Source organism: Lagenorhynchus albirostris, chromosome 2 (genome assembly GCF_949774975.1).
Source record: "Lagenorhynchus albirostris chromosome 2, mLagAlb1.1, whole genome shotgun sequence".
Lineage (NCBI taxonomy): Eukaryota > Metazoa > Chordata > Mammalia > Artiodactyla > Delphinidae > Lagenorhynchus > Lagenorhynchus albirostris.
This window is the reverse complement of record NC_083096.1, coordinates 142531474-142556246: the sequence shown is the minus strand read 5'-3', so window position 1 is coordinate 142556246 and position 24773 is coordinate 142531474. Positions and strand designations below refer to the sequence as shown.

Sequence of the window (24773 nt, the reverse complement as noted above, 5' to 3'; positions counted from 1 at the left end):
GCCTGTGCTCCGCAACGGGAGAGGCCACAACAGTGAGAGGTCCGCGTACCGCAAAAAAAAAAAAAAGTAATAAAGAATAAATTTAACAAAGGAAGCAAAAAAATTTTTACCCTGAAAACATTACACTACAAAACATTACTGAAAGAAATTAAATAAATAAATGCAGTGACATCCCATGTTCATAGATTCCTTCCAGTCTACTTTCCCTACCTACCTCTTTCTTGCTCTTCCCTTTTCAGACCTTGGTCACTCACTGCCTATGGGTAACTAAGGAATCAGGAAGTATTTTAAGTTCATGTGACCTACAGCCGAAGGGAGTAGAACATTCGAAAACACACCTTTTACAATGTTTATCATTCACCTTAAAAGAATTAAATACTCCACTCCTTGCTTATTGTTATCAACATCAAGAGTCCTCAAAACTATTTAGTCTGCTTTCCCAGTGCTGCCAAAAGCTGGAGACTGGGCAGAATTCATAAACTGCAGCCCACTGTGCACTCACCCATTTGTTTCCTTCACTTAAGTCATTGCCAATGACTTATATTGTTAACAATACTACCCAAAGTGATCTACAGACTCAGTGCAATCACTATCAAAATCACAATGGCATTTTTTGCAGAAACAAAAACCCATCCTAAAAGTCATATGGAATTTCAAAGGACTCTAAATAGGCAAAAAAATCTAAAAAAAGGAAAACATTAGTTGGAAGAATAACACTTTCTTATTTCAAAACTTACTACACAAATCTACAATAACCAAAACAGTCTGGTAATGGCATAAGGAAAGACATGTATCAATGGAACAGAATACAGAGCCCATAAATAAACCCTTACATACGTGGTCATTCGATCTGACAACAGTGCTAAGAGCACTGAATGGAGGAAAGGACAGTCTTTTCAATAAATGGTGCTGGAAAACTGAACACGCCTGTTCAGAAGAATGGAGCTGGACCCTGACCTTACACCAGTTGCAAAAATTAACTCAAAATGGATCAAATAAGACAAGACACTAATTGTAAAAGCAGCAGACAGGAAAAAAACTCAAATGACCATTTGAGCCTTTTGAAAAATTATAGAAAAACTGTCATAAAACAATAAAATATATTACCATACAGATGTAAACTAGACTGAGGAACTCTCTATTCTGTTATGGAGTGATAGTGAAGATATACTGTTAAGTGAAAAAAAGTAATATACACAAGCACGTGTAGTAAGCTAATTTTTTGTAAGAAAGAAGAGAATATATATACCTATATTTTCAGAAATAAACAATACAAGGATAAAAACAAAAGAACAAAGACCTAAATTTAATATCTATACTAAAACTATACCTTATACTCTACACAAACACACATGTAAATATAACTGCATAAAAACTATAAATCTTCATGACCTCGGATTTGGCAACAGTTTCTTAAATATGACATCAAAAGCACAGATGACAAAAGAAAAAAATAGATAAATTGGTCTTCATCAAAATTTAAAATTGCATCCTTGACATCCATCTTGACAATGGTTTTTTTGGATCTGATACCAAAAGCAAAGGCAACCAAAGCAAAAAAACAAAAAACCAAGTGGGAATCCTCATGCAACTGCTGGTGGGAATAAAATGATGCAGTTGATGCAGAAAACAGTTTGGAAGTTCCTCAAAAAGTTAAACATGGAATTGCCATATGATCTAGCAATTCTACTCGTAGGCATATATCCAAAAGACTGAAAATAGGGACTCAAACAGATATTTGTACACCATGTTCACTGCAGCATTATTCACAACAGCCAGAAGGTAGACGCAATCAAGCATCTATCAACAGATGAATGGATAAACAAAATGTGGGATACACACAATGGAATATTACTTGGTCATTTAAAGGACGAAACTCTGACACATGCTACAACATGGATGAACCTTGAGGACATCATGCTAAATGAAATCAGTCACTCACAAAACGGCAGATATTGTATGATTCAATTATATAAGATATTGAGAATTGGTAAATTCACAGGGAAAGTAGAACAGAAGTTATCAGGGGCTAGTGGGAAAGGGGAATGGGAAGTCATTGCTTAATAGGTACAGAGTTTCTGTTTGGGATGATAAAAATAGTTTTGGAAATAAATAGTGGCAATGGTTACACAACATTGTGAATGTACTAATGCCACTGAATTGTACACTTAAAAAGGTTAAAACGATAAATTTAATGTGATGTATACTTTACCAGAATAAAAAAAATTTTAACTCAAAATATTTAATCGAAATAATGTGTATTAAGCTTATATAAAATATCACAAACCTCAAATTTTAAATGTCAATCATATTCTAAAATAGCTAAAGGTTTAAAAAAACATAACTTTTTATATGGGTAAATCAACTGACAGTTTTTATGATGAAAGGCAAGTAGAATTGTGCCCTCTTCTCTCAAATTCAGTTTTGTAAATAAATGGGATTTCCAAACTAAATTACCTAGATCCTCATCTAAAGCCCAATTAGCTAGGTTTTCTGGATTAATCAAGCCTTTTCCTTCTGTGTTCATCTGGTAAAGCTTTTTTGGCCACTGGTCAAAGAAGTTTAGTTTAAGTCATGCTTCTTTTCACAAGCAATTTGTTGATTAAAACAGCCTGAGGTTGCCAATTGTTTTTTGGGCTTTTTTCTAATGAGATATGGAGATCATCTGGATCCCCTAATTATCCAAGCCACACTTTCCTCTTTTTCCTTATAAACAAATAATCAAGAACAAGCTCTATCTATATGAAGAGTTCTGTGATGCAAGATTCACTAGAAAGTTCTTGATTCTTCCAACATCAGGCAGCTCTTTGGTATTTATGTATAACAAAGTAGCTAACACTTTTTAAGTGTTACCTGTTTGTTGGGGAGACAAAGTTTGTCCCACAGGTCCAAAAATTGTGATATGTAACTGTGCTGGTCCTACAACTCTTGTGCTACTAACACCATATTCATTTTGAAATTTCATATACTGTATCCCTTGGAATGGGCCAGGTTATGCTGCAATAACAACCTCTACAACTCAGTGTTTATCACAACATACATTGATTTAACAACTCATGCAAAATCCTCTGTGAATTAAGGTGACTCTCTAAGGCAGCTGTCCTTTATGCATTGGCTCAGCATTCCAAGCTGCTTTAATCTTACGTTACCTCCCATATTAGCAAAACAGAGGGAGAAGGCATAGCACTGCTCACCTTTGCTCACATTTCATTTACCAAAAAAAGCCACATGGCTGCACCTAACTTCAAGGCAATAAGGAACACAACCCTCAGAATGCCTCAAAATAAAGGAGCAGTAACAAGGCTTATCACATTAGTACAAGGTGAAATAAGGCAGTCTCTTTGTCTCGACCCATGTTACTATTTCCCTCCAATCTCTTTGTTCAGGGCTAATTTCATGGTCATGTGATCTGTGCAGTTACAGAGGGCTCCATGCTCAGAAAGATGTTGTGCTTGGTTTTAAGCTCTCCTGTCACCAACTTGAAATTCTTAATAATTTTATCTTTGAATCTGTGTTTTGTAGTGAAGTCTAATAGGACAATGGAACATGCACAGGAGCAGGAGATATATGCAAAATGTATACCTTGCCATTCGTTTCCACCTCATTCTCATATAGATTTGGTGATGTCCCGTGAACACAGAATATCGGTGGAGCCATGATGTGTGGGGAGTTCAGCAAGACTCAATGTGAATATTAAGTAAGCATGTTGTCTACAACTAAGTAAGCAAGGGTACTAACAGCCCAAGAAGCCACATTTTGTTTGAACCATAACTTGCTTCAAACACAGAGGAAAGGCAATGGAATTCTAAGAAACATGTATGATCAAAAAGCCTATCATGTCTTTTCTTACTCATGTTACTTCCCTGTATTAACCAACCACTTATGCTGAAAGTGACAACACAGAAGGAAAGGGAAAGATAGAGCAAGCCACAGTTCCTTTTCCTTTCAGTCCTGCCAAATCAAAGGTAAAGACTGTTGGTAGAATGTGCAAGTATAAGAAATGAAATAAAAACAGCGAGTAAGTTTTGTGCAGTGTTTTCCCTGTTCTGGTAAGACTGAAATATATATGTACAAGCTATGAAATTTGAGCAATTCCACGTAAGAGTTAAATAATCATATATTTGCATTTAAATCTGGCATTGCAAAATACAAAGTTGAACAGTAAAATTCATGCTTATTTAACAATTTTAATGTTCTTTATTTACAATGACATTAAAAAGGAAATAAAACGAGCTGAGAGTAAGATCAAAGAAGAAGGAAAAAACCTTGATGTTTTAGTAACTTTAACAGCACTTTTTTTCCTGCGTTTTGAACTAGGGACCCTGCATTTTTATTTTGCACTAGGCCCTGCAAATTATGTAGCTGTGCTTTTATTTGCTCAGGTAAAAAAATATAAATCTGGAATTAGTTTTAACAAAGATTAATTTTCAACATTCACATATAAGGTGCTCAGTTAAAAGCTGGAGATACAAAGATAAGTAATAGGCTCATGTCTAAAAGGGGAGATAGTCATATAAACAAATAATGACAATATTATGTGACACATGCTAAGGAAACCCTGAGGAAAGAGCCGAAGAAAAAGGCTTCTACATGGAGATAATATTGAGCTGAGAAAGAATTTCTCACTTAAGAGAAGGAGTAAGACAAGATTTGTATGTACTAGACAAAATATATTTCTAAAACTCTGACAGGTTTTTTAGGATGTAAAATAGCATGCATAACGATGAATACAGGAGATGAACTGGGAATGTAAATTGGTACACATATTTGCACACCAACTCAAGTTTAGACTTTAACAAAGAGAAGCCATAGATGATAAGCAGAAGAGTAACACAATTTCTGCTTTAGATTAACTTCTGCAGAACAGGAAGACAGAGAAGAGAGGAAAAGGAGATGTCACAGAAGTAAACAAGAATAGTTATCAATAATAGTAAAAAGTATTAAAAGGTTATTTAGGGGCTTCCCTGGTGGCGCAGTGGTTGAGTCTGCCTGCCGATGCAGGGGACATGGGTTCATGCTCCAGTCCAGGAAGATCCCACATGCCGCGGAGCGGCTGGGCCCGTGAGCCATGGCCACTGGGCCTGCGCATCCCGAGCCTGTGCTCTGCACCGGGAGAGGCCACAGCAGTGAGGGGCCCACGTACCACAAAAAAAAAAAAAAAAAAAAAAAAAAAAAGGTTATTTAGGGCCTTAACACAAGCAATTTTAGTGGGATTGCGGAGAGGGAAAAGTTGTGTTAAAGTTAAATGGGTTTCTTCCCAGAAGATGCTTCAATATCCTAATAAGCACTGTAAATCTCTAAGAGTGAGATCTAATTTGCAACATTTCCCAGATTTATTTGACTAAAGAAACATTTTTTGCCAGGACCACCTATCAGCATCTCAAAGGACTGTGAGGAACACAAGTTTTATAACATTGTTCTATGAAACAGAAGTCCAACACTGACTGAGAAAGGCAAAGGGCAGTAGAGGGCTTAAGGCCAGGGTAAAACAATACTAAATGTGAGAAACAGGAAAGAAATCTGACTAAAATACTGCCCAACTGTGTTAAAGACCTAACTACATATATAACACACCAGTCTACTAGTTTATACAATTTACAGATATTTAAGTTCATACTGGGTAGGGGACTGACAGAATGAATATTTCAATAGAGTAAGCAAACACAACAGTAATGGTACTGGTGAGGGGGAAGGATAAAGCCCAAAAGAGGTTATATACAAAGAGATTAGGGATAGATGAGAAAACTAAAGAAATGAGAAAGATGCACATACAGATATTAAGGAGATTTTGGTCAGAAGTAGAACCATTTTGGAACCATATGAGTAGGTGTGTCAAGGAAGGTAGAGTTGAATACCACTGGAATACAGAAATTAAGGAAAAATAAAGTTAAGATGTTAGGTAACCTTCAGTATTATGCTTCCAACTGCCTGATATGACATCAAAAATTATACCAAAGTATCAGTGAACATAAGGGAGTGACATAGAGGTTCCTAGATTGAAATAACAAAGTCAGGTAAGAAACAGCCAGTAGGGCACCAGTCTTTTTTTTTTCTTTGAATTTTTTAATTTAATTTTATTTATTTTTTTATACAGCAGGTTCTATTAGTCATCGATTTTATACCCATCAGTGTATACATGTCAATCCCAATCACCCAATTCATCACACCACCAACCCCACCACCCTGCCACCTTTCCCCCTTGGCAGTATGACACCAGTCTTAAAAGAAGAAGAATTTTAGAGGAGTATAGAAGAATAGACAGACACTATATAGAAAAACATGGGTCTGGTTTTCTGGCTTTGAGGAAGGAGGTGTGAAGGGAACAAGCTACAAACCCCCTAGAGGATTCAGAATAATGGCTCTCAATCATTTTTCTAACCCATCTGAGAAACAGAATACACAGCCAACAGAAATAAAGAGGAACACAAGAATGGGAGGTGGGAGAGGCTAGCTGTGAGTGGTTTAAAAGACCTTCCAAAGTGATTATGAAACACCTTCCTAAGGAGGTGTACCTCTCATATAATGAAAATTACTGGTTTAAAACTGGTACTATCACAGAAAGCTTAAATACAAGTTCCAAACACTAACTACTTTTTACCTGTATGACAGAATTCAAGACACTGTCTCATACCATAAGTTCCTACAAAAAGTCCTGGAGCCCTTACAAATTTTTCAATTTAAAAAAAAGATTTGTTTAAATAGACATTTCTCCAAAGAACACATTCAGATGGCCAAGAAGCACATGAAAAGCTGCTCAACATCACTAATTATTAGAGAAATGCAAATCACAACTACAATGAGGCATCACCTCACACCAGTTAGAATGGGCAGCATCAGAAAATCTACAAACAACAAATGCTAGAGGGTGTGGAGAAAAGGGAACCCTCTTGCACTGTTGGTGGGAATGTAAATTGATACAGCCACTATGGAGAACAGTATGGAGGTTCCTTAAAAAACTAAAAATAGAATTACCATATGACCCAGCAATCCCACTACTGGGCATATACCCAGAGAAAACCGTAATTCAAAAAGACACATGCACCCCAATGTTCACTGCAGCACTATTTACAACAGCCAGGTCACAGAAGCAACCTAAATGCCCATCGACAGATGAATAGATAAAGAAAATGTGGTACATATACAAAATGGAATATTATTCAGCCATAAAAAGGAATGAAATTGGATCATTTGTAGAGACGTGGATGGATCTAGAGACTCATACAGAATAAGTCAGAAAAAGAAAAACAAATATCATATATTAATGCATATATGTGGAACCTAGAAAAATGGTACAGGTGAACCAGTTTGCATGGCAGAAATAGAGACACAGATGTAGAGAACAAATGTATGGACAACAAGGGGGGAAAGTGGTGGTGGGGGATGGTGGTGTCATAAATTGGGAGACTGGGATTGACATATATACTCTAATATGCATAGAATGTATAACTAATAAGAACCTGCTGTATAAAAAAATTAAATAAAATTAAAAAATTTTTTAAAAACAGGTTTGTTTTGAAGATACAGTATCAGCTAATATATTCATTCATTCATTCATTTATCTTTGCACACCTGTAAAGTTAACAGTCTTGCAGTATTTCCACTTTATATATTAATGAGGCACCCTGAGTATATGACTTGCCTAAAATGACACAAATGGGATTGTTTTATGACAAAAAAGAAGAGACATATTTTTTGGTTCAATACTTAGGCACTAAGATATGTCCTTAGCCTAAACCAGCAGTTCTCAAACTTTCTGACCTCAGGATGCATTTATACTCCTAAAAATTACCAAGAATCCCAAGAACTTTTATTTATGTAAGTTATAGCTATTAACACTTACATCATTAGATATTAAAACTGAGAAATTTTTCAAATACAAAATACACTATTAACTCATTCTATGAGGCCAGTATTGCCTTAATACCAAAACCAGACAAAAACATTACGAGAAAACTATACACCAATGTGTCTTACGAATACAGATGCAAAATCCTCAACAAAATACTAGCAAACCAAATCCAGCAACAAAAAGTTATACACCAGGATCAAGTGTATTCTATACCAGGAATGCAAGGTTGGTTCAATATGAAAATCAATCAATGTAATACACCATATTAATAAAATAAAGGACAAAAACCACACAGTCATCTCGAGTGACACAAAAAAAAGCATTTGATAAAATCTAACACCCTTTTACAATAAAAACACTCAACAAATTAGGAATCAAAAGAAACTTTCCTCAATCTGACAAAAAAACCCACATGTGACATCACACTTAATGGTGAAATGTTTTCTCCCTTAAGAACAGAAACAAGGATATGTTGTCTTCACTTTTTTTTTAACATTTATCTATTTATTTATTTATTCATTTTGGCCGCGTGGCTTGCAGGATCTTAGTTCCCTGACCAGGGATTGAACACAGGCCACAGAAGTGAAAGCACCGAGTCCTAACCACTGGACCTCCAGGGAATTCCCTGTTGTCTTCACTTCTCTTCGACACTGTACCAGCCAGGGCAATTAGGCAAGAAAAAGAAATAAAAAGCATCCAGACTGGAAAAGAAAAAGTAAAACTATCTATATTTGCAGATGACATGATCCCATATGTAGAAAATCCTAAGGAATCCTCAAAAAACCTGTTAGAGCTAATAAATTAGTCCTGCAAGATTACTATCCAAGATCAATATACAAAAATCAATTGTATTTCTACATACTAGCAATGAACAGTCCAGAAGTGAAGTCAAGAAAACAATTCCAGGGCTTCCCTGGTGGCGCAGTGGTTGAGAGTCCACCTGCCAATGCAGGGGACATTGGGTTCGTGCCCTGGTCCAGGAAGATCCCACATGCCGCGGAGCAGCTAGGCCCATGAGCCATGGCCGCTGAGCCTGCACGTCCGGAGCCTGTGCTCCGCAACGGGAGAGGCCACAACAGTGAGAGGCCCGCGTACCGCAAAAAAAAAAAAAAAAAAAAAAAAAATTCTATTTACAATTGGTACTGTAAATTATACCTCAAAGAAAAAGAAAAAGAAGAATACACTATTACACATTCCAATACCATCAAAGTAATAACAAAAGAAGTACAAGATTTTCTTCAAAAATTGACAAGTGGATCCTAAAATGCACACGGAAATGCAAGGGACTCAGAACAGCCAAAAACAATCTTGAAAAGGAAAAGTTAAGTTGGAGAACTCACAACTTCAACTTCGATTTCCCAATTTCAAAACTTCTACAAAGCTACAGTAATCAAGACTGGGTGGTGGGACTTCCCCGGTGGTGCAGTGGTTAAGAATCCTCCTGCCAATGCAGGGGACACGGGTTCGAGCCCTGGTCCGGGAAGAGCCCACATGCCGCGGAGCAAATAAGCCCGTGTGCCACAACTACTGAGCCTGCGGTCTAGAGCCCACGAGACACAACTACTGAGCCCATGTGCCACAACTACTGAAGCCGTCACGCCTAGAGCCTGTGCTCCCCAACAAGAGATGCCACCGCAACGAGAAGCCCGTGCACCACAAGGAAGAGGAGTCCCCACTCGCCACAAATAGAGAAAGCCCGCGCACAGCAACAAAGACCCAACGCAGCCAAAAATAAATAAATAAATAAAAGGAAAAAAGACTGGGTGGTACTGGCATAAGGACAGACATACAAATCAACGGAGAATCCAGAATCAATTGAGAAGCCAGAAACAAACAGAGACTTTTATGGTCTATTGATTTTCAACAATGATACCAAGATCATTCAACAAGGGAAAGAATAGTCTTGTCAATAAATGGTGCTAGGATAACTGGATAGCCACATGCCAAAGAATGAAGTTGGACCTCTGCCTCACACCACATTCAAAAATTAACTAAAAATGGATCAAAAACCTAAATGTAAAAGCTAAAACTATAAAATTGGTAGGAAAAAAACACAGGTGTAGATCTTTGTAATTTTGGCTTATATCTCTTGGATATGACTCCCAAAGCGCAAGAAGAAATAGATAAATAGGACTTTATCAAAATCTAAAACTTGGGTGCTTAAAAAAACATACTCAAGAAAATGAAAAGAATTAAATGGCAGTTCCTCAAAAACTAAACATAGATTTACCACATGATCCAGCAATTCCACTTCTGGGTACATTTCCAAAGAACAGAAAGCAGGGACTCAAACAGATATTTGTACACCCACATCCACAGCAGCAGTATTCACAATAGCCAAAAGGCAGAAGCAACCAAAGTGTCTATCAACGGATGAATGGATAAACAAAATATGGTATATAAATACAACAGAACATTATTCAGCCTTAAAAAAGAAGCAAATTCCGACACATGCTAAAACGTGGAAGAACCCTGAAGAAACTGTGCTAAATAAAGTAAGTCACAAAAGAACAAATATTATATGACTCTAATTACATACAGTAGTCAAATTCATAGAAACAGAAAGTAGAATGATGGTTGCTAGGGGCTGAGGGGAGGAGGGAATGAAGAGTTACTGCTTAAGGGCACAGAGTGTTAGTTTAGGAAAAAGGAAAAAGTTCTGGACATGGATGGTGGTGATGGTTGCACAACACTGTGAATATACACTTAAAAATGGTTAATATGGTAAATTTTATGTTATATTTTGCCAAATTTTTTAAATTAAAAAAAGAAAATGAAAAGATAACCCACAAAATGGGAGAACATTTTTGCATATCATTTATCTGATAAGGGTCTAGTACGCAGAATATATAAAGAACTCTTACAACTCAACAATAAAAATAATCTAATTTTTTTTAATGAACAAAGGATTTAAATAGACATTTCTCCAAATAAGATATACAAATAGGCAACAGACACATGAAGAGATGCTTAACATCATTAGTCATTAGGGAAGTGCAAATCAAAACCACAATGAGATACCACTTCACCAGCTAGGATGGCAATAATTTAAAAGATGGACAATAACAAGTGTTGGTGAGGATGTGGAGAAATTAGAACCCTCATACATTACTAGCGAAAATATAAGATGGTGCAGCCTCTCAGGAAAATAGTTTGGCAGTTCCTCCATAAAGTTAAACATAAATGTATCAAAACACTCAGCAATTCCACTCCTGGGTATATATCCAAGAGAAATGAAAACATACATCCTCACAAAAACTTTTACATGAATGTTCAAAGAAACATTATTCATAATAGCCAAAAAGTGGAAATAACCCAAATGTCTATCAAATGATGAATGGATAAACAAAATGTGGTATCTCTATAGAATACATTCCACAGAATGTAGTATTATTCAGCCATAAAAAGGAATGAAGTGCTAATACATGATGTATTATGGACGAACCTTGAAAACATTATGCTTAGTGAAAGAAGCCAGGCACAAAAAGCCACATGTTATATGACTCTATTCACATGAAATATCCAGAATAGGCAATTCCAAAGACAGAATGAGACAGAAAGCAGTTTAGTGGCTGCCAAAAGCTTGAGGTGGGGGGAGAATGCAGGGTGATTGCTAATGGGCACAGGGTTTCTTTTGGTAAGATGAAAATGTTCTGGAATTAAACAGTAGTGATGGTTACATAACCTTACGAATATACACTGAACTGCATGCTTTTTTTTTTTTTGGTCACGTAACGCAGCATATGGGATCTTAGTTCCCCAACCAGGGATCAAACCCATGTCCCCTGCATTGGAAGCGCGGAGTCTTAACCGCCAGACTGCCAGGGAAGTCCCTGAACTGCATGTTTTAAAAAGGTGAGTTTTATGGTACTGTAAATTATATCTCAAAGAAAAAGAAAAAAAGAATACATTATTACACATTCCAATACCATCAAAGTAATAATGTTTTCACATTTATCTATCACTCTACATTCCAGATGAGAAAATGAAAGGGGAAAAGGTAAATATCTTCTTAATATTACTATGAAAACAGTTACGACTCAAAGACCCCCAAAAGGTCCCCAAACATAGTTTGAATACCGCTGACCTAAACTAACCCTCAGCACAAGACTGGAGCTATTTATAGTTAATGACCAATCAATTTTAATGTTAATTAAATTATTTAAACTACAGTGTACAGCTGAGACTGACAAAATGCAATCAGATTTCATTATCATCTTAATTCATACTTTATGTTCTTAACAAAACATTTTTTGACAACCTATGCGACTATACTGAATTTAACATCCTCTGCATACTAAATTTTGACAACCTAAGCTTAAGGTGCAACATAGTATAGTGGTTAAGAGCTCTAACTCTAGACTCAGACACCCTGAGTTCAAATCCTGGCTCAGCAGCAAACTAGCTCTGAGATCTTATCCAAGGTATTTAGTCTTTCTGCAGCTACTTTCCTCACCTATAAATACTGATAATATAAAAGGAGTTGTTGCGAGGGCCGATGAATACTTCTAAGATCTTTAGCAATAAATGAATACATAGTAACTATGCAGTAAGTTACCTATTATCATTGTAAATCAAATACCCATTTAAAACAACCAGATTATTGTGTGTCTTACAAAATACCTAATTTTTGAAAATACAGATTGCTTTGTATAAAGATCAGTAGGACTTTGCTCATCTTTACTAATGAACACCGAGCTTGTATGAATCCTGCCTCTGCTTTCCAGCCCACATTCCCCAATGCCCTATGTTATTGCTTTCCAGTGGTAAACTAGAAAGCAGTCAGCTAACCCAAGCCAAGGAGTGAAAACACTTCCTGTGTAACCATAACAAGGTGACTTCTCCCAGAGTTATTTTTTTTTTTTTTTTTTTTTGCGATATGTGCGCCTCTCACTGTTGTAGCCTCTCTCGTTGCGGAGTACAGGCTCTGGACGCGCAGGCTCAGCGGCCATGGCTCACGGGCCCAGCCGCTCCGCGGCATGTGGGATCTTCCCGGACCGAGGCACGAACCCATGTCCTCTGCATCGGCAGGCAGACTCTCAACCACCGCGCCACCAGGGAAGCCCTCCCAGAGTTATTTTTACCTCAAAAGACTCCCCTAAGAAATTAAACATTCTTAGACAATAAGACTTGGATCACAGGATCCTCAAAGAACCAGTCTGGAATACAGCAACTAGAGAGAGGAGAAGAGAGCAGCATACAAAAGATGGCTTGACTATCCAATGAAAACAAGGGTAAATCTATTGATGGAGAAGCCAAGGAGAAAGAAATACTAAAATAGGAATCAAAAAACATAATTTTAATTACAGCTCAACCACTATCCCACTTGGTGATCTCACTTTACACGATAAAAATCCAAAGGTCTTCATTTAACATACACAATAATCTTCACAATCTGCCAGGTACTTCAAACCATTTCTCTCACCACTCTATCCATAACTCCTCAATTCATACCACACTGAATTTCTCACTCTCCCCTAAACACCAAGCCCCATTACAACTTACCACCTTCACACACATTATTCCTTTACTTTGCAATGGCCTCCAGTCTATCCCCTTCTCCACCTGGAAAACTCCTACTCATCCCTCAAGAGCCGGCTTCTTCCCTCCGAACTCCCATAATCTAGTGTGTTGCAATTTATCTGTACATATTATATGACTGAGTTCCCTGAAGCAAGAGGTTGTCTTCAATAATTTTATATCTCTAAAACCTAGCAATGTCTAGCATAAAGTACAAATGCAAATGTTTGAAGAAACAAATGATTAAATGATGAATGAACACGCAACCTTAGGCAGTTTCTCCTATAAAATTGGAAGAACACTTGATACATCTGAGAAGCAACATGACATATATAATAGGAAGAACGCACAGAGCTGCTTTCAATCTTTCTAACTCTATGCTCTTATGCAAATTAACCTGAGTCAGAGATTCCTCATTTATAATACAGTTTTCATAGGGTTGTTACACTGAACAAGTGAAAAAAATACATAAACATGTCTAGCACAATGACTGAAACAAAACAGGTAAATCTTAGTGTAAAAAAATTCTAATTTACTTAGTTCAGTGTAATTAATCTTAATTCCTCTAAGAAGAAAAAAGTCTATATATCCTGCTTTACTCCCCTTGCCTATTTGTCTTTCTAGAACTGTTCTTTTTTAGAACATATTTCTATCTGCAGTAACAATCAACTGAATTCAAGCACTTGTAGTTTATGTTAGGAAGTAACACATCTCACTGAATTTGTTATATCAAAATGGTCTCTTTTTTTAAGGATAAACAAAATTTACTGGCATCAGCATTTACAGGTAAGTCTTATTTATAGTTTCTCTGAAACCAGAAACTTTCTGCAGAAATAAAATTCATACACCTTTGTCTATGCAAAGATCCTGATTTGACATTATATGAAGAACACAACATAATTAATCCTGCTTATTGTGCATGTCAAGGTTAACTTTGAGGTCAAAAAGAGTCATCCAATTACTCTTACTAAAATGACTCTACTCTGAGAACTAATAAAAATTCTCTTTAAACAGCTTTTTATTAATCAGACATTTACAATTACAAATAAAAATTTTTATTTTAAAAGGTCTGAAATTATAATGTAGACACTATACTGTTCCAGCTACATTAACTAAAACTAAATGTAATTCTAGATGTGATTTAGGATTTACAATATTGAACTAAACTTATGTGCATCATAACATCTTGTTAGTTTATCTGTATTACTAACAACTTGACCTAGGACAATGAAAAGACTTTAATTTCCTTTTTGTATTTAGATATTTGCTAGACTTAAAACATTAAATATCAATAACTTTCACTTCCGCTTCTGTATTATTTCAAGGAAGCTTTATTTTTTCATTTTCCACACAAGTCAAATGAAAAATTACAACCAGCAGGAAAATTTATCTAAAATAGCTCTTTTTTTAAAAAGTATTTTGTTTGTACTAAATATCTTTTTAAAGCATAAAACAACTTAAAATTCTTATCTTCCCCAAAGTATACGGTTTTTAAGAAGCACTCTTTAAAATTTGTTTATAAAAGGATCATAATACACTAGACACTAGTGAATTCATTAATTATCTTAAGCACAGTTTTCTAAAAGAATATTTCAAAACTTTATAAGTTGTGACTAATCAGTACTAGGATGCAATATAGTGCAGCAATTTCTAAGGAGACATACAGCGTTCTGAGCCTAAAACAAATTTCAGCGTACATTTTACTCATATACAGAACACGCTGATAGTAACAACAACAAAAAAAACTTTTAAAAAAAACCATCCTACAATTCACCACCTTTATACGGCATTCTCTCTAAATTATCATAACCAGTTGCAATTATCCAATTTTATTAGCTAATAGTTCTCATTATTTTAAAAACAGAAAAAGGATATGTTCCGTTTCACCAAGTGTTACACATTTCGCTACTACAAGACTGGATGGGGGGGCGATCTTTGGAAACAAAAGGTAACCTGATCCGCTCCAGCTAATTATTAAATGCATGCCAACAATACACAATTCGAATTGCACTTCTGGACACTAAGGAGATCACAAAAGGGAGTAAAACGTCAAATGTGTAAGGAACTACTTTTGTATGAAAAATATATCGAAACGAAGAAACATGGTATACCGAAACTAAGACCTCGCGCAAGGTACAAAATTCATCTGATTAAAAATCTGATAATCTTCTAAAAAGAAAGTATTTAATCAACGTTGTTAAAATAACAGTAATTCACCACATTCAGGTACGACTTGAAATCCCGATGATGTCTTTCTTTCAGGTCTAAATATCTCATTCTTTTGCAATCCGTATACCAGAAGGACCTGAAACCTCTCGCGGAGGCGTACAACACACTCGGCGAGTGCTGTCTGTTTACAAATACGAATCTCAGTTTCCCACGTCAAAAGCGTTCATTACCACCATTCGACCGGGGGGCGGGGGAGAGAGAAGGCGGGCGAGCAAGAAGCGATATCCTCACAGACATCTCTACGTTCTCTCCTCACGACAAGGGCGAGCCCGGAAAAAAATGTTTATTATGTATTATACGCGTGTTTGTGTATTTACATGTTATATACGTACGTCTATATCTAAGCAGGGGTGAAAGAAAAGGCACAAATGACAAGGAATCATACTGGACCCCAGAAAATGTTCACTTCTATCCCGTTAACTCAAAATCCGCTGCCCGGGTCTACAGGTTTCACCTCAGGGGCCGAGCGTCCCAGCCTCGCTGTGGAGTTCGGCCCCAAAGCTCCCCGATGCCCTCCTCAGGAAGCCCAGGCCGCCGCCCCTACCTCCCTTATCTCTGCCTTCCCCTGGGACAACCGAAGCGCATTCCGGCAAAGAAAGAAGTGTCAGGCCCCAAGAGGACGGCTGACAAGGGCTCGGGCCGGGCCGCGACACCTGCGAGCCGCAGCACCTGAGGGCGAAGAGGGGGCCGCCCGGCCTGCCCCGAGCACACCCCCTTGGGCGCCGGGTGCTGCGCCGCGGCCGGAACCTCCGTACCTGCGAGGCCCGCGAGCTACAGGCGCGCGCGGCGCCTCCTCATCTCAGTGGCTCCCGCTCCGCCTCCGCCTCCCGCTGCCGCCGTCACTGCCGCCGCCGCTGGAGGCCAGGACACGACGAGCTCAGGGCACCACCGCCATGTCCGCCGCGCCGCGAACTGCATTGTGGGGGGGAAGGGATGGGGAGGGGGAGGAGAGAGGGGGAGAGAAAGAGGAGGACCCGCTGAGGGGAGGGGGCCGAGGGAGAAGGGGAGCCGGGGGAGAGGGGGAGGGGAGAGAGGGACGGAGCCCCGAATGGAGTCCTGACCCGGGCAGGGGTAGGGAATAGATGCGCAGGAAACCCCGGAGAAGAGGCGCAGAGGGAAGAGTTTAGGGGTGCCCCCTCCCTCCGTTCTGGGGTCCCCTGGGCACTGGTTAAACCGGGGCGGGGGGTAGTAAACACCAATGGGGGTGGGGCTACGTTCGGGGCCTTGTGGTAGAGACGGGAAACAATGGGGAGGAGGGAAACAACGCCGAGGTGAGAGGACAGCGCACTCACACTCACGCTGAGGGAAGGGGCGAGTGCGCGAGGACACTCTTTAGCCCGCGGGGAGGGGGCGGGGCCCTCTAGCGTTGGGGGAAGGTTGAAGTCACAACGGGCTCGCAGGGAGGGGCGGGGCCACCGAGCGAGGGTCGCGAAGTCCATCTCCCCCGCTGGGCCCCCCTGGGGAGCGGCGCGAGGACGCTGGCGTGCTTGAGGAGGCCGGGGTCGCGGGCACTGCCGCGCCGCTCAGGTTGGCTTCCTGGGCTGTGGACCTCCCTACGGAGGCCCCCAAGCGGGAAGAGGGCCCGAAAGCCGTCCCCCAGTGGAAGGAAGCCCCGGCCTTGGACGTGCACCTCTGAGCCTGGCTTACGGAACTGACCCGGCCCGCGCCTCCGCGGACCCTTGGCGGCTAGAGCGGGCTTCTGAACACCAGCGAGTAGGTAGACAGGAATCCTCCCGGGTCGCCCCACCATTCCCCGCCTATTCACTTTGCCACCAGCCCACCGAAGCTGGAATCCTTTTCTTTTAAAGTGCAGCCAATTCTGGAGTTAAGGAACTCGAGAGAAATCACAAGAGTATCCCACCCTCCACCCCGGTAAAAGATTTAAGAAATCATTTATTTAGTTTCACGTGGGTTTGGAATCAACTACCATCCATGAGCCTTCTCCCCCTCTTGCTTTTAATGTAGGTTCCTCCACATAGTAATTAAAAGTCCCGATCGGAAAGGATAGTTTGGTTAATTTTTTTTAAGATCCCAGCCTTGGAGATTATTCAACCACCCTCTAACCTCAAAGCTGGACAAGTCACACAACTACAGTTCTTGCATTTGACACATGCTGAGGCAGGAAAAGGATATGATAGGTTGGACATGGGGGAAAATGCAAAATCTTAAGTCTTTACAAGATGCTGCCTTATAAAATTTCTCATGATGTGACTCAGAGGCTGGGGCCTGTAAAAGTTTACAGAAGGCCTCTCTGCAGAATCCGTCTTCTTTGCACCCCAGAACTGGATATTTCTTATTTGTGTATTTATGCCTACATGAATCTGAAGCTTGGTGAGAAGAGACCACTAAATGCTAGTCATTGAGCTAGGGAGTTCACATATTTTACCATTTAATTCTTATAACAGGGAATTCCCTGCTGGTCCAGTGGTTAGAGCTCCACGCTTCCACTGCAAGGGGCTCGGGTTCCATCCCTGGTCAGGGAACTGGGATCCCAAAAGCGGTGTGGCAAAAAAAAAAATTAAAACAATCCCACGAGGTCCGTGCTACTGCTCTCATTTATAAATGAGAAAATTAGAGCTCTGAGAATTAAGTATCAATACATTTTACTCCACCCGTCTCATGCCAGGGCGCTCCAGTGTAGTGCGTACAGTAGTGGATTTCAAGTCAAAAGAGCTCTACCTGGCTTCAGCACTTATCAGTTGTTTGACTTTGGCCAAATACACCCTCTGAGTTTCTTTATCTGTAAGTTTTCAACGGCAGAATACCTACTTGACAGAGAGGATGTAAGGAAAGTAGCAGGTCCCAAATTTAAAGCCTGTAGAGACATTAAGATGATACTAACATCTTAGTTGCAGAGGAGAGCATGTTAAATTCCACTTGGGTGAGGGTTTAATGGAAGAGGTAGAAGCTGAACCTTGGAGGTTTGCCTACTATGTGCCGGACACAAGTCTGTGATTCGGAGAACATCATTTTGTCTAGAGTGTACAGAAGATAATGAGTCTGAAAACAAAGGCTGGGGCCAGACTGAGAATCCCAGTGCCTCTCTGCTCTTATCCCTTCCAGCTAACGCTCTTCTACCACCTTTCCTATTCCTCAAGATCCAGCTCAACTCCTACCTCCTTTATTAAATCATCTTGATCACCACCCCTGCACACATCACTGAATGTGATTCCTCCATTCTCTGAATCCCTACACATTACTTTTATGAGTCTGACTCCAATAAATTATCAACTTGAGTGCAAATACTTAGCATGTGTATTCCTTATAATGCCTATGTACTCGTTGAATGGAATTTTGGCAACTATACTCTTGCTTATCATCACAATAGAACACACGTATAGAGCAAGTATTTCTACGCAAAAAACAAGGGAACTTAGGGTATAAGAGAGTTAATTAGTGGCCAGGGTCATACAGTAAGTCACAGGCTGGCCTAGAATACCAGTTCTGTGTTCTTTCCATTGAATCACCAACATCTTAATGAGAAATTAAATAGTAAATATCTGACGGCTCTGTATAAATACACTAAGGACTTGTATCTGATACTGCTCTGTATATATATACTAAGGACTTATATCTGATACTTGCAAGGAAGACCTCAAGATTGTGGTTAAGTCTCCAAATTTAGCCTTCCAGTTCAGAAGTTCGGGGAGCTCAATTTCACCCAAACTCAGGTGAAAATTACTTACAGCAAAAATCTTATTTCATCATATGTAATGAGGAATATAATTGCCCAATGGATCAATATTCATATTCTATTCTCTTCCTCGGTGATAGGAAAACCCAATCCAAAAATCATCATATTGGATGAAAAGGTGATTTGGTGAGTAAATTAAATCAGAACAAGAAAGGTACCTTAGAGATAAGTCTGCTGAAACCAAGATCTACTGGTAAATCATAAAGGGAACAAATCATAAAGGGCCATGTATGTTATTCAAAAAAACAGGTTTTATTCTGTAGTTAATGGGGAGTTACTGAACATTCATAAGTAAGGGAGAGATATGATCAGATCTGCTAAAGTTTTTTTTCTGAGGCTCCTTTTTTTTCTATATACCTGATTTCTTCAAGGAGAGAGACTTCAGTGGTTGGTAACCTTTTACAGACCCTGACTGATTATAAGCTCCAGTCAAAAAGAGTCCCATAATGTGGTCCTAACCATGTCTTCTTCACCTGTGTATTCCCAGCACCCAGAACAATTCTGATGCTCAGAAAGTACCTAGAAATTGTTTGTTGACACTCTAAGTTGTCTGTAAAGCAGATGATAAGTTCAAAGTTTAAAATTATTGTGATTCTTAAAAATAGCATGCATGCGGGCTTCCCTGGTGGTGCAGTGGTTGAGAGTCTGCCTGCCGATGCAGGGTACGCGGGTTCGTGCCCCGGTCCGGGAAGATCCCCCATGCCGCGGAGCGGCTGGGCGCGTAAGCCATGGCCGCTGAGCCTGCGCGTCCGAAGCCTGTGCTCCACAATGGGAGAGGCCACAACAGTGAAAGGCCCGCGTACCGCTAAAAAAAAAAAAAAAAAAAAGAAAGAAAATAGCATGCAATACCAGAGCCTCAAAGATAGTGTAAAGGATCGATTTCTTTTTGTCTTTTAGCATTCTTAACATTAAATAAGCTAAAATATGTTTAAATGCCTATTTCGTAGTAAACATTCAACAAAAATTAATTCCCTTTCTCCTTAAAATCAAGTTTCTTCTCAGCTGCCCCAGTTTGGATTTAACGTGCCCACAGACTCACACTAGCACATGTGAGTACTTGCTACCCATTGATTCCATTTAATTTGTTCTGAGGATTCATTGTGTGGAATTTTTAACTACAGCCATACCCTTTAGTGTACTTCCTTGAAGTGTTAAAAACGGTCTGTTGGGGCTTCCTTGGTGGCGCAGTGGTTGAGAGTCCGCCTGCCGATGCAGAGGGCACGGGTTTGTGCCCCGGTCTGGGAAGGTTCCACATGCCGCGGAGCGGCTGGGCGCGTGAGCCATGGCCGCTGAGCCTGCGTGTCCGGAGCCTGTGCTCCGCAATGGGAGAGGCCACAATAGTGAGAGGCCCGCGTACCGCCAAAAAAAAAAAAGGTCTGGTTTTTTTTTTCAAAGAGGCTTTTTCTTTAATGTGCATAAGATCTGAGAGTTAGAAAAGACATTAGAGTTCATATAGTTGGATATATCAAGAACATAGATACAGGCCAGGAAATGATGCTATAATTGTAGCCTAGGACCACATTATAAGAGCCACGTATGCCATTTTAAAAAATGGCCTTTTTCCTGAAGTTAATGTCACAGAACATTTGCAAGCAAGGCAGAGAGATGATCAGACCTGCTCTCTACAGCAAAATTTACATGCTATGCAGCCCAGGCCCCAGGCACAGAAACTTGTTTTTTTGTTTTGTTATTTTTATTTTTATTTTTTAACCATACAAGCTAGTTGTATTTTATCAACAGGATGCCACAAAGGACCACAATAAAACCAGACTGAAAAGGCTAGATCCAAGATGGTGGGCAAAGTAGGCTAAAGGTCACTGCTTTCCTTGCCTTGATTTATCTCTGTGTTTCCATACCAACCCCTGAGAGCTGAAATACACTTGCCCTGATTTATCTCTGTGTTTGTTTCAAAATACCTCCTGGTATTGGCAGAGATGCTTTGCAGCTGTATTTTAAGAGATACGTGCTTTGAGAGATATACAATGGTCAACTGCTCCTAACCAGCTTTGACTTGATCACAGGAATGTTCCTGCTCAGATGAAACCTGGAGGTATCTGAAAGTTACCTTCACTTCATTACGATGCTAAGATCTCCACCCAAAGTGGGGATTTGTACTCTTCTAGGGACAGTTGGTGCATGAAAAGGAACATGAAAGACTGTGCATGCCCCGGCTGCCCATGAAAATCTCTGCTCCTTTCCTAGAGCTCTGTTGACCTGTTTGCTTAAAATTCCCTTACTCCTCTCCCTTTGGGGAGAGGTGCTTTTAGAGCATGAGCTCCCCTTCTCCATTCTCTGGCCATTGAATAAAAGCCTGTCTTGCTTGTACCAAACTCAGTTTCATTATTGGCAGTGTGAAGCTGAGAGAGAAAGAACTCCCTGATAGAGCCAAGGGATCTTCAGTTCAGCTAGGGCCCCAAGAGGGGGGCCTCGAATCTAATTCGGTAACACAATTTCTGTTTGAATATTTGTACTTAATAAAGAGCTCATTTCTCCCCACATTTATCTATGCTAGATGTTAGAAGTTCTTCCTTTACTGAGCTGAAATCTTTCTACTATAATGTCTTTTCTTTTGGTAATTCTTACCTCAAGAGTAACACCATGTCTCTTTTTCTTCATGTATAAAAACAAGGATGTGAACTAGATGAACTAGGGCAGGAAAAGTGTCTAAAGGTCTTTAATTCTGACATGAACTCCCTTTAAGTCAGCTATTTTACTTTCTCTAAATCAAATCTTCTCCCCCCTTTTTCTCCAAAGCAAAAATAAGATCCAACTCCATTCTAAACAATTTGCTTATGACCAATTCTAGTGTGTTAGGACAATCTGCACTCTGATTCATTGTTGTATCCTATAAAATGTCATGCATTCTGTCCAGAAGTAAATCTTCACATATATGGTCAAATGATTTTTGATAATTGTGCTGATACCATTCAATGGGAAAAAGTCTTTTTGACTGGGAAAATGGTGCATGGATAGTCACATTGCAAAAGAATGAAGTTGGACCCTTACCTAACACCATATGAAAAAATTAACTCAAAATGGATCTGAGACCTAAGTGTAAGACCTAAAATAATAAAACTGTTAGATAAAAATATAGGGCAAAACCTTCACAACATTGGATTTGGCAATGACTTCTTGGATATGACACTAGAGGCACAGGCAACAAACAAAATATGGACAAATTGGACTTCAAGAAAATTAAATTTTTGTGCACAAAAGACAGTATCAACAGAGTAAAAAGGCAACCCACAGAATGGGAGAAAATGTTTGCAAATCATATATCTGATAAGGAATTAATATCTACAATATAGAGAGAACTAAAACTCAACAACAAAAAACCAAACAACCTGATTCAAAAACAGGCAAAGGACCTGAATACACATTTCTCTGAAGAAGATATACAAATGACCGGTATGCACATGAAAAGATGTTCAACATTGCCAATCATTAGGGAAATGCAAATCAAACCTATAATGAGATACCATTGTATCTCACACCCATTAAGATGGCTACTATCATAAAACAAAAAACAAAAAAACTAGAAAATAACAAGTGTTGGTGAGTATGTAGAGATATTAGAACCCTGTGCACTGATGGTTGGAATGTAAAAAGATATACCTGCTGTGGAAAACAGTATAGTGGTTCCTCAAAAAATTAAAAATAGAATTACCATATAGGAACTTCCCTGGTAGTGTAGTGGTTAAGACTCCGCCTGCCAATGCAGGAGACATGGGTTCAAGCCCTGGTCTGGGAAGATCCCACATGCCATGGAGCAACTAAGCCCATGTGCCACAACTACTGAGGCTGTGCTCTAGAGCCCGCGAGCCACAACTACTGAGCCCGTGTGCCACAGCTACTAAAGCCTGCGTGCCTAGAGCCCATGCTCCACAACAAGAGAAGCCACTGCAATGAGAAGCCCGCACTTTGCAACAAAGAGTAGCTCCCGCTTGCCACAACTAGAGAAAGCCCACATGCAGCAACGAGGAACCAATGCAGCCAAAAATAAATAAATAAATTAAAAAAAAAAAAAAGACTCCATGCTCGCAATGCAGGGGGCCCAGGTTCAATCCCTGGTCAGGGAACTAGATCCCACATGCATGCCGCAACTATGGAGCTGACAAGCTGCAACTAGGGAGCCCACCTTCCACAACTAAGACCAGCACAACCAAAAAAAAAATTCTAGAAACACTGACTCCTTCTTTTAAAACAAACAAACAAAAAGAATTACCATATAATTCAGCAATTACACTTCGGGACATATACTCCAAAGACTTGAAAACTGGGTACCAAAGAGGTATTTTACACCCATATTCATAGCAGCATTATTCACAATAGCTAAACAGTGAAAGCAATCCAAGTATTCATTGACAGATGAATGGATAAGCAAATGTACATGTATATACCACATTTGCTTTGGAATTTGGAATATTTGGAACATTTGGAATATTATTCAGCCTTAAAAAGAAAGGAAATGCATACCTAGGAATAAACCTACCTAAAGAGGAAAAGACATATACTCAGAAAACTATAAAACACTGATGAAAGAAATCAAAGATGACATAAACAGATGGAGAAATATACCATGTTCTTGGATTGGAAGAATCAATATTGAGACAATGACTATACTATGCAAAGCAATCTACAGATTTAATGCAATCCCTATCAAATTACCAATGGCATTCTTCACAGAATTAGAACAAAAAATTTAACAATTTGTATGGAAACACCAACAAAGCCAAACACCCAAATAGCCAAAGCAATCTTGAGAAAGAAAAACGGAGCTGAAGGAATCAACCTCCCTGACTTCAAACTATACTACAAAGCTACAGTAATCAAAACAGTATGGTACTGGCACAAAACCAGAAATATAGATTAATGGTACAGGATAGAAAGCCCAGAGATAAACCCGCACACATACGATCACCTAATTTATGACAAAGGAGGCAAGAATATACAATGGAGAAAAGACTGCCTCTTCAATAAGTGGTGCTGGGAAAAATGGACAGCTACATGTAAAAGAATGAAATTAGAACACTCCCTAACACCATACACAAAAATAAACTCAAAATGGATTAAAGACCTAAATGTAAGACCAGACACTATAAAACTCTTAGAGGAAAAAGTAGGAAAAACACTCTTTGACATAAACCACAGCAAGATCTTTTTTGACCGACCTCCTAGAGTAATGAAAATAAAAACAAAAATAAATAAATGGGACCTAATTAAACTTAAAAGCTTTTGCACAGCAAAGGAAACCATAAACAAGATGAAAAGACAACCCTCAGAATGAGAGAAAATATTTGCAAACGAAGCAACAGACAAAGGATTAATCTCCAAAATATACAAACAGCTCACGCAGCTCAATATCAAAAAAACAACCCAATCCAAAAATGGGCAGAAGACCTAAATAGACATTTCACCAAAGAAGACATACGGAGAAGCCAGTAGGAGCCTGTGATGTCGTGCCGTTGTCTGAAGATTCTT

The 24773-nt window shown here is 39.2% G+C and overlaps 1 protein-coding gene across 1 annotated transcript in view; it reads right to left on the bottom strand.

Annotated features, from left to right (window-relative positions):
* TUT4 (terminal uridylyl transferase 4) overlaps positions 1–16401 on the bottom strand; it is a 143301-nt gene extending 126900 nt beyond the window's left edge. Inside the window, exon 1 of the mRNA XM_060140062.1 lies at positions 16354–16401. The gene's annotated coding sequence lies outside the window, so the exon portion shown is untranslated. The remainder of the gene's footprint in view (positions 1–16353) is intronic.
* Between the last annotated feature and the right edge of the window lie 8372 nt (positions 16402–24773).